Below are 11,848 nucleotides of genomic sequence, written 5' to 3' on the forward strand. Positions count from 1 at the left end.
CGACGGGCCTCTCACACCCGCGAGTGGGTGGGCCGGCGCTTGCAACCACGTGGTGTCCCCAAGGTGCTACTCCTGGAAACTCTGGGTAGTAACCCGAGCCATTCTTCGGTGAGGGACGCCAAAAGGAAGATGTCAGAAAGTTTGCCTACACTGACAGTGATTAGTTGGGACGTTTTACACACACACACACACACACACACACACACACTCTGCTAGAAAAGTTTTTCCGTCTTTTTCTCCCTTCCCTGCCTCCCTTTCCTCTCTCTTCCGCCTTCTCTCCTTGTTTTTCCTTCCTTCTCACCTCCCTCCCTCTCTCCTTCCCTTCCTTCCCTCTCACCTCCCTCTCTCCCTCCCTTCCTTCCTTCCTTCCTTCCTTCCTTCCTTCCTTCCTTCTTCCTCTCTTCCTTTCTTTCTTCTTTTCCTCCTTTCTTTCTCATCTTGGAGCTGGAAGGAGCCTTAGGACAACCATTTAATGGCACTGTGGCAGACTCATGACTGAGCCCTCCTCCTTCCTCTTACTAATGCTCCAAGCTGACTTCCCACCCCAAACAGTATTACCACGGTGGTTTCTAAAGTATACATTCCATCATGCTACCTTAAAAACTCAATGCTCTCGGTCCCTTCCACCAAATCCAAGCAGTCTTCTCGGTTCTTGGCATTTTATCCTGTTTGTGACATATACAAATGAATGTCTAGCAGGTACAAAAAAAAAGTTGTAAACACCATATCCTTCCTCCATTACCCTGCACCACAATGTCGAGCCCTTCAATGGGCAGTATAAAGATGTATGTCCTCACTAAGTCATCCCCAGTAATGAGGAATCAGGGAGATGATGTGGCAACCAGAAAGGTTGTTAAAATGGGCTTTTCTTGATCTCTACCCATTGCAGCTATCCTAGAACTGACCTGAGTCCCCCAGGGGAATCCATGAGAGTAATTCTTACCGAATATATACCATGTGGCAGGTAAATGCTAGAATTGCACAAACAAAGCCGAATCTTTGCCTTTAAGAGACAGCGGTGAGAGAGACTGGCATTTCATTCGTTGAAAGAATAGTTACTGAGTTGCTGCTGTTTCCAGGCTTTGTTCAAGGTGCAGAGGTTACACCTGTGAACAAAACAGACAGAAACACCTGTCTTCGGGGACTTTTCACTCTTCTGGAGGGAAATAGGCAATAAACGAGATAAATAAGTGACAAAATATGGCATGAGAGATGGTGATCAGTGTTACGGGGTATAGCACCTGCAGTGACGTTTGAATGAACACCCAGAAGAGGTGAGGAGGGGGAAGACCATGCAAAGCTTTACTCAGAGCTCTGAATAACAGAAATACAAGGGAAGCCAGTCTTCTCTGGTAGTTGAAATCGTTTAAAAGTGAATTAAGAGCATATATACAGCACGTTCTTCTCCAAAATTTTTTCAACACGTGTTCCTATTTGTTCTTAGAAATTAACATCCGCTTTTTTTGAAAATGGGCAGAAAGTTCAGCAAGAGACGGTAGTCATAGCTGTAGTATCCTTTTTTGGAAGGGTGCCATGTGTGAGTATGGCATCCAAATGTGTTATTTCTGCATTTGCGGAACTCCTATAAGACAAACACAAAAGAATAGTGACCGACGGATTGCCATGAAACTCGGTGAAAATGGAAACAACATGGAGCCCAGATGTCCAGGAAAAATGGCCCTTAAATATTCAAGAGGTGGCACTTGGTCGCCGTGGATATCTGTAACAAAATGTGAAGAAATTCCAGTGTCTGCAGTTCGTTCTGTTGAAGAAAAGATTGCAAGGTTATGGGAAAGAGAAAGAAAAGAAATTGGAGAAGTGGTGTGGACATAAAAGGTGAGACTCCTGCCCCCAAGCTTGATCATTTGTCGTTAAATAATGTAGACCGTGCTTGTGTCTTTCAACAATGCATCTTGGATCTGTATTAAAATTTTGCATTTCTTCACACAAATTTTCAGGGGATGTGACTCTGTATCTGTGTTTTCAAACTTGCTTTACTCATTTCTCAATTCAGTGAGCTGAAAATCCATCTAGGCCTCTGGTACAAAGATTCCAAGGGGGTTTTTGTAATTAATGGTATGAGAAAATTATGGAGGAAGTGTTAGTTAATATTTGTACAACTAGCTTACAATTTACCCTGAAATTATTTTACAATTAATTATTCATTAACACAGAATCATTCATAAGTATACCAATTAGTTTATTTTACTTTCAGCTTCACAAGAAAGACATAAATACTACACGGCTAAGAGATGACTTTCTCAAAAGGGTAAAACTATGACGCCAGCAGACATAAAAGTGAACGTGTATTAGAGCTTTTATCTAACTTGTGAGTAGGGAGCCAGGGAGATGTTAGAACAGGTTCAAAGGAGACATCAAAACAGCATACATTTACATGGAATAAAAGATGTTGAAATGAATGTGCAAACAGGGGCAAGACTAACTTCTTTCACAGTGAGGGAGGGAGGCCAACTGAAACTCTATCAGGTAGGACAGAATTAACATGTTCTTAGACAAGACTTACTTGTCACTGCTATCAGTTATGTAAAGTTTATAAATTTATAAATACAATTTATCAACATAGCTCAGATAAAATCAGAATCTGAAAATCCAGAGGGTGTTATCTAGAGTCCACATGGTGCATAGTTTTCCACTGAAGCACAGATTTTTGCCTACGTTGCTTGGGAAACCTTATTTTAAATTTTTCAATGTAATATTTGTCATGGAAAATTTCACAGATTGAGAGAATAGTAGTGAGATTAATGTACATCCGGCTTCAGCAATCAGTGCCATTTTGCCATCTTGTTTTGTCTGCCTTTCCCACTCTTTTAATGAGCTGAAATATTTTTTAAAGATTTTATTTATTTATTTGAGAGAGAGCATGAGTGGGGGGAGAAGCAGAGGGAGAGAAAGAAGCAGACTCCCTGCTGAATGTGGGGCTCGAGCCCAGGACTCCGGGATCATGACCAGAGCCAACGGCCAACACTTAACCAACTGAGCCACCCAGGTGCCCTCAAGCTGAAATATTTTAAAGAATAGTTCCATATCATATTTTGGTCCTAAATACTTTAATGTGCATGTTCTCTTTTCTTTCTTTCTTTTCTTTTTTTTTCTTTTCTTCCTTTTCTCTCTTTCTTTCTTTCTTAATTCATTTCTTTCTTTCTTTTTTTCTTTCTTTTTTTCTTTCTTTCTTTCTTTCTTTCTTTCTTTCTTTCTTTCTTTCTTTCTTTCCCACAATATCATTTTTTACACCAAAACTTTTAGCCAGAGTTCCACAGTATCACCTAATACCCAGTGCTGAATGCTTTCCATTTCCACCTCAGATGTTCAGCCTCCAGTCCTCTCTCCCATTTGTGTGGCATGTGGCTGACTGATTGATTTCCCCAATATGCTCCTTGCCCTCTGGCTCCCTGTTCTGCTTGGCTGGAGGCACTGAGCAGAGATGGCGAGAGTTTGAGGTCAAGGTCTTATTCCCCCAGCTCCCTTCCCATGGGGTTGCAGCAAATTGGCTGCACCCCTTTATCGAAGGCCACCATGCCCTTGAGGCAGCTCTTTCTTTCCCCTACAGCTACTCGCTCTGACTTTCCGGAACTACCTGCTCCTTGTCCATTCAGGTCCATATTAGTTCGCCTGGGCTTCTGTAACAAAGTACCACAACCAGGTGGATGAAATGACAGAAATTTATTCTCACAGTTCTGGAGGTAGAAGTCCAAAACCCAAGTGTAGGCAGGACTGGTTGCTTTTTGAGAGGCTCTGAAGGACAATCTGTTTCTTGCTTCTTTCTAGTGTCAGGTCCTTGTGAAAGTCTTTGGTATTCCTGCTTTGTAGCTGTGTCACTGGGTGTCTGCCTCCAGAGTCACATGGCCATCTCCCCGACCGCTCTGTGTTTGGGTCTCGATCCTTTCTTCTCAGAAGGACACCAGTCATACTGGGTTAGATTCTACCCTAAACGAGCAGGATCTCATCTTAACTTGATCGCATCTACAAAGACTCTATTTCCACCTAAGTTCACGTTCTGAGATTCCAGAAAGGACATGAATTTGGGGCTCACACCATTCAACCCGGTACAAAATCTAAGGGTGGTAATGACTTTGTGTTTCCCATCCCCTCGCTGTTGTAAACAGTCCCTTCATTAAGCTTTCCTACGTTGTCGACTGTGAGTATGCCATCTGCTTCTGATCAGAGCCCCGTCTGCCTAACCAGTCTTGCACATTAAGATCAAGATCTCTGGACTACATTATATAAGAAAGGAGGGGAGCTTGCACAACAGTGGAGATCGCAATCCCTTGCTGAGTAAAGGTAAACTGGATCGGATTATCTTCACTGATAAAACAGGAGAGCCTGTTCTTTATGTCAAATAAACGTTTGCTCCAGTTAAGATACCACGTCCAGAACCTTAGCTAAAATTGGCATCCCCACCTGATTAAGTTTGCAATAACCCGCAGTCATCTTTTAGTATTCATTTGGCTTTTGCTAACTAAAGGAGTAAGTTCAATAGCCCAGCCTCTGCAGGCACTTAGAGACGTGGGACTGCTTTTGTCTGACTGTCCTGAGGATAGTAGAAAAATGGCAGTGGGGGCAAGGGGAGCAGGGTGGTCAGTGTCAGGGCCTCTATTTGCTTTTTTTATTATAATAGCACTTACTCCACGGGTTGTAAACGATATGAGGATTCTGCCAGATACTAAATAGCTTTAACTGCATTATATATTCTGCAAAGGAGGGAAATGACCATAGGATCCGTGTCCTATCTCAACAGATCCACTGTTAAATGGACTCAGGTGAAAACTTCATCTATCTCCTGATCTCCATAAGCCCCATTCTGACTGGAGACCATGGTGGTATTTGGGGGCTCTGGGGATTACCTTCATAATGTCCGGTAACCCTCAAATGATTAGGTATTTCCCTTTCCCCTTACTTTGTTACTCTGGTCAATGGCTGCAGGTACCTCTCGGCTGGACTTGGGGGAGAGATTCATGGTATACGCCTTCTGTAGAAGAGGCAATGTCCCTAAAGGACGTAGCTTCTCCATCAATCAAGGATCCCCACATCCGTGAACTGGACACTTACGGAGATGTGTAAACTGGTACTCATTTCTTCATTTCTGAATCATGCATACCTTTCTGTAGCAGGGCATTAAGAACCATGTGGATTAGTAAAGTAAAAATTGTTCCCCTTGTTAGGAATATTACCTCACTTATTGCTGTCAATCATTTATTTGAAAATGACACGTGCTAAAGCCTATAGGAAAGTTCGTTTATTTAAACAAAGACATATACCCCTACTATGTGTCAGGCAATATTCTAAGCTCTTTACAAATGTTAACTCATTTGGGAAAGAGTATGAAATGGGAAAGACAGTTTCTTCAACAAGCGGTGTTCAGAAAACTGGAACAGCTGCATGCAAAAGTAATATTTAGAATTGTTGAATCACTATATTATACACCTGAAACTAATATAACATTTTATGTTAATTATACTGGAACTAAAATTTAAAAAATGTTAACTCACTTATTTTCACCACAATCCTACAAGGTAGACTCTATTATTCCCATGTTATTTTTGAGGAAGTTGAGTAACAGAGAAGTTAAGTAGCTTGCCTAACATCACACAGCTGGTGATTAGTCTAGTTAAGATTATTTGTAATTAAGACTTAACCACCATGCTATGTTGCATCAAATGTGCAATTATTTTTCATATGAATTTAAATTGTGGAAAGCAGATTATTTGAATACAGAATTGACTGGGTCAATGTAGTCTCTTTATGAGTAAAGATAAAACCATTGAGTAAATATTAAGTGTTACTAATACCTACCATTTCCCCAGATACTGTGCTAGATATATTACACACATTACTTCTAATTTCACAACAGTGCCACAATGTGGGTAATATTATCCTTATTTAGAAAGGAGAAAATTGGGCGTCAAGAGGTTATTGTTATGAAACGTGATGCCACTCAGCTCGTAAGCACTGAGCAAGATGACTAAAGCCATTTCATGGCATTACAAATCTGCCTACGCGAGTCGTTGGCATATTAGGAACACTGTCATCATTCAGATCTCTCTTAATGGGACATGGTAATTAACTCTAATTAAATTGAAGATCCAACAGCCAAGGATGGATTCTAGAATATCTCTGCTTACTCAAGTGTATCTCTTTTGCTCATCTGGACTCAGAGAGCTAAATCACACAATGGTTCTCATATTCAATGATAACAGATGACACAGTATTTCCCGTGGTAAAGCTGAGAAGCCCTGGGCGTTGGAGGCACATAAGAGCTGGAATCTGACTCTGCTTCTTACCAGACATGTGCTACAAAGAGATGCTGAGCTACAAGCCTTAGCTTTCCTCCAGCTGAATGGGGACCATTTTTGCCACATGGACTCAAATCAAAGAATATATGTGAAAGCAGAGCATAAGTAAATAAAAATTTTGGATAAGAGATGAGCATCCTTCTGTTTATTGTCTTTATCTGTTTAATTAATTTATTTTCTATTTATTGATTTATGTTATGATAATAAATAAATTTATTATTTTATTATCTGTTCAATATCTGTTTATTGTCATATAGATTTATAATGTATATCTTACTAACTCTATCCCTAACCCTAACTGAACCCTGATCCTTGTCCAGACCCTAACCCTAATCCTAACCCTTACCCTAATGTGCCAAAACACTTACACACATTCTTTGTTTTGTGGCTCCGGCATTGAGCTCTAATTTAGCTGACTACTAATCTTAATCAGCTAATTTTGTTCTGCTACTTTGCTTTCTATGTCCCCAGATGAATGATCTCAGGAGTACATGGCTGATCTTTTTAGTATCTATTCTTACTACTGTCCTTTCTGACCTTAAACAGTGACACCGGACTCAATCCCAAGTCCCTGAACCTTGGTTGGTTGCTGAGGTATGCATTTTTCTGTGTTTTACATCTCTGAAGTTGGAATGTATCTGAATAGCCTCCTGCAATTGCTATCAGTCTGGCCACAGTTGGGATACAGTAGACATTGCTTGCCTACATCAAAAGGGCCAGGATGAAGACTGGCAGGTGGAGGGTCAGTGACCTGGAAGCAAATCCAGAGATGAAAAGAGTGGTGCAAACTTTTTCTGTGGTAAAATATTTATAAGGAAATATTTATCAATTTAATCATTCATTATGTTTACAATAAAGGGGCATTAAATACATTCACAAGCTAGTCACCACTATCTATACCTAAACCTATTTTCATTATCCTCAACCAAAACTCTGTACGCATTAACCAATAACTTCCCTCTCTCCCACCCCTGGCAACCTCTATTCTTCTTTCTGTGTCTATCAACTTGTCTATTCTAGTATTTCATATAAGTGGAATCACATAATATTTATCCCTCTGTGTCCGGTTAATTTTACCTAACATAATGTTTTCCTTTTTTTAAGATTTTATTTATTTGAGATAGAGAGAGAGAGGGGACGCATGCGCGCAAGAAAGAGAGCACGAGTAGGGGAGCAGAGGGAGAGGGAGAAGCAGGCTCCCCTCTGAGCAAAGAGCCCTACGCGGACCCCAGGATCAGGACCTTTGCCGAAGGCGCATGGTTAACCAATTGAGCCACCCAGGTTTTCCAACATAATGTTTTCAAGATCCGTTCATGTTGTAGCATATGTCACAATCGCATTACTTTTTACGGATGAATATTCCATTGTGTGTGTATACTTAACATTTTCTTTATCCATTCTTCTGCCCATGGGCACTTGGTTTGCTTCTATTTTTTGGCTATTGTTACTATGAACACTGGTGTTTAAGTATCTGTTTGAGTCCCTGCTTTTAGGTCCTCTGGATATATAGGGAGGGGTGGACTTTCTGAGTCATATATAGGTCTCTGTTTAGCCTTTTGAGAAACTGCCCAACTGTTTTCCACAGAGGCTGCAATTGGTGTCATCTTGGGGCTCTTGGCTGGCTCAGTTGGTAAAGCATTCAACTCTAGATCTCAGGGTCATGAAGTGAAGCCCCATGTTGGTGTGGAGACTACTTAAAAAAAAAAAAATTGTACCGGTGATGGGTAGTAAGGAGGGCACGTATTGCATGGTGCACTGGGTGTTATGCGCAACTAATGAATCATCGAACTTTACATCGGAAACCGGGGATGTACTGTATGGTGACTAACATAATATAATAAAAAATCATTAAAAAAAAAACAAATTGGAGTAACCTTTTATCCCCTGTCAACCAAAAGACTGAGAGTATAGATCAAAAGAGATGGGTGCATTGGTGAGTCAGCTATAATTACCAACATTTCCAATGTCAAAATAAAGTAGTTCTACTTAATTGTAAACCGGGCTTAGAGTCCAGAACCAATGAAATTTAGTTCTTTCATGGATTCTTTTGACAAATGCTGCATTTTGATGCCACAGGGCATGGACGTGGACTGGACGACTCTGAATTAAAGAGTCGTTGGGTGGAAAGAGTTTAGGAAGACGTTAGCCGAAATATATTGCGAATCCCGCCTTTCACTGAATCGAAGGTGCCATATATTGTAAGACAATATTTTATATATACATATTATAAAGGTAAAGCTGCATTAAATTATGATGCATTGCTATGGCACTACAGATCAGTACATACCTCTGGGTTTCAGCAATGTAAAAATGTGAAAAAAATGTGGTTTAGACTCAGTGAAATACAATATTTCCAATTTTATGTATTCATAGGGGTTCTGGAGCTGGACACGATAAAAATTTCTAAGTCTAAAAAAGCCCTTTCTATAAATACAAAATAAAGTATTTGGGTGATCAAAAAAGCATTGTATCATGATGTTTTTCTTTCTTTACTTTTCTTTTCTTTACTTAAAATACTGGTGCCATTTACAATCAATGACATCTTTTTTTTTTTTTTACTTTTTATTTTTTTATTTTTTTATTTTATTTTATTTTTTTTTATAATAATGATTTTTTATTATATTATGTTAGTCACCATACAGTACATCCCCGGTTTTCGATGTAAGTCTCGATGATTCATTAGTTGCGTATAACACCCAGTGCACCATGCAATATGTGCCCTCCTGGCTAACAGACACATGAAAAAATGTTCAAAATCAATGACATCTTAACTTTGATAAAATAGTATACGAGCCTTACCTGCACTTCGATTCTGTTCACTTCCTGGTCTTGAATGAAAGCGGGGTTTACCTCCTGCTTACCAGTATCCATGCCTGTTGCAGTCTTTTATTTAAGAGGTAGGACATCAAGTCCTCACAGCTTGAATCAATTAAGTCTTTTAAGATATTAGTGGTTGGGGGTGGCTCCGGGAGTTCTACATTCTGTTGCTGAGTTTTAGGTGTGGACTAAGTTTTGCAAGCTCTGATGATTTCTGACCCACATAGGAGTTTCGGTGCAGCTTTTCTCCTTGAAAATAGTAATCAAGATTGTATTTCCCAAGCTGGACCAAACATTGAAACAATTTACCTGGGGTTTTGTTAAAGACAGAGATTTGCCGCTCCATCCTGACCTATTAATCGGAACCTCCAGAGAAGAAGAAATCTGGATTGTAACAGACATCCAGGGGATTCTTAGGATAAAGCAAGTTTGAGAATCACTAACTGAAGATAGTCTATTGTGTCTCCACCACATACGGACTTTGTAACTATAAAATGGGTGTGATATCGGTCCTGCATCTTGAGGAGCTGTCATACTGATCAAGGAGATATCATGGCGCTCTCTGAACTATTCAAAAGAGATTTGCTCAATAATCTCACCTTTGAAAACCTAAATTTAGCTTTTCTAAGTTCCACTTAAGCCTAAATGCAGAAATTCACATCCTCAGCGGATAGTTTTAATTCTGTCCTATTAAAATACACTCCAGTTAAGGAAGTGATTATAATAATAGCCTATGTTCACATCTACTCACATAATATCTGGTGGCCTGAATTCGACTCATTTAGGCACAGAGACCTGTTCTATAAGGCTTTAGATACATAATGGGCAGGTTTTGGCTGTTGAAGTTACGCTTAACTCACTTTATGAAAGAAACCTACAAGAAAATACTTGCAAACCACAATGTGTCGAAGGAATCGTGAAATCTTTTGGGAACACTGACTCATAACCTTAACCCACATGGCTCGCTCTTAGTAAAGACACCAATTTCAGGTGCAAATTATAACTACGATAAGTAATAGAGATCGTAAAAGGGTGACTAACACTGAGATCCTAACTTCGACTCATCGCCTCCTTGAGAAATCATGTTTGCCTCGATTCAGCATCCTTGGAATGCAGAACAGATGACTGCCATGTACCTTCACACTCACTGAATGTTGAACTGAGGAATGGGATTTTCTATTACATACATACGTGCTAACTATGTGTCAGAGATTATTCTAAGCACTTCATATATTATGTCAATACACATTGGCAGTCGGTTTGAGAGAAATCATTCTGACATCTTCCAGCAGCAGTAATTTCTCTTACAAATACTTGTAAAGTGACGTCTGTGTGCTAGGCACTGTGCAAGGTCATATGAGACTTTATTTTAGACGCACTAAACCCAAACAGCTTATTTCAAAACTTAAGTGACAGAGACTCATTCAGTCTCTCTTCCTTATCTAAAAAAAGGAGAGAACTGGACTAGATTCTTTGTAAGTATAAACTTTAAAGCTCTAAAAAAATTCTGAGTCTATCCACCTAAATTTTGCTCTCTCCTCTAATACCTTAAATGACAGCATTTATACAGCTAACATTATATCCATTAGAAAATGTAAAAGTCTTTGCATGGAAGAGCTTCTGTATGGTGGAAAAGTGAAGTGAACATAAGTCGCTACATCTATATAGCTCATGATATGAGTAATTAACACTCCTTCCCTAAGGGATCTCCCATCCCCAACAAACAAATGATAGCCCCAGAGTGATGATTGAGAAAGGACTTTTATATGAAGCAGCCCATTTCCTGTTTTGTTGTTATTACCTAACATCAGATTAAGAATACAAATAATGCAATAGGGCGCCTGGGTGGCTCAGTCAGTTAAGCGTCTGCTTTTGGCTTGGGTCCTGATCCCAGGGTCCTGGGATCCAGCCCTGAGTCCGCCTCTCTGCTCAGCGGGAGCCTGCTTCTCCCTCTCCCTGCCACTCCCCCTGCTTGTACTCTCTCTCTCTGTCAAATAAATAAAATCTTAAAAAAAAAAAGAATACAAATAATGCCAGTTTGTCTCATTTCATAGATAAATGTTAATACATAATTTTTCTGTTATATGAAAATCATTTATACAGATTGTCTTACTTGGGAATGAGATTGTCTTATTAGGAATAAATGACTATGTAAGGATTTTGGAAGGAATGAGGCAATCAGGCATGTGCTGTCTGTTTATTCAGTGGTGGCCTTTAGTACACTATCCAGTGTTGTAAATATCCAAAGACCAACTCTGGCATGTGTTTACCTAGCCTTGCCCTTTGAGTTAGTTCTGGAGCTCAACTATGCAAATCAACCAAGTTCAAATAGTACTTCAGAATAGAATTTGCTCGAGTTTGTGCTACACAGAAATTTTGTATGTATAAATTTTATATGTATATATATATATACAATGGAATATTATTCAACCATAAAAAAGAAAGAAATCCTGCCATTTGCATGGATAGACCTAGAGGGCATTATGCCCATTATGCCAAGTGAGCTAAGTCACACGGAGAAAGACAAATTCTGCATAGTATCACTTATCTGTGGAATCTAAAACAAGAAAAAAGAGAGAAAAAACTGCTAACTTTGGGCTTAGTTTGTTTCTCTTTTCTGATTCCTTGAGGTGTAAAGATTCTTCTTGTTTCTTGAAGCAGACATTTATAGCTATGAACTCTCTTAGAACTGCTTTTGCTGAATCTTGTTAGTTTTGGTA

At 39.6% G+C, this 11,848-nt stretch overlaps 1 long non-coding RNA gene across 1 annotated transcript; it reads left to right on the forward strand.

The window, feature by feature from the left end:
- The first annotated feature begins 35 nt into the window (after window positions 1-35).
- LOC130542926 (uncharacterized) lies at window positions 36-6,533 on the forward strand. Its single transcript, XR_008957843.1, has 2 exons — window positions 36-5,083; window positions 6,216-6,533. It is a non-coding gene; the product is annotated as an uncharacterized LOC130542926 (long non-coding RNA).
- Window positions 6,534-11,848: the final 5,315 nt, after the last annotated feature.

Source organism: Ursus arctos, unplaced genomic scaffold (assembly GCF_023065955.2).
Source record: "Ursus arctos isolate Adak ecotype North America unplaced genomic scaffold, UrsArc2.0 scaffold_6, whole genome shotgun sequence".
NCBI classification, from domain to species: Eukaryota; Metazoa; Chordata; class Mammalia; order Carnivora; family Ursidae; genus Ursus; species Ursus arctos.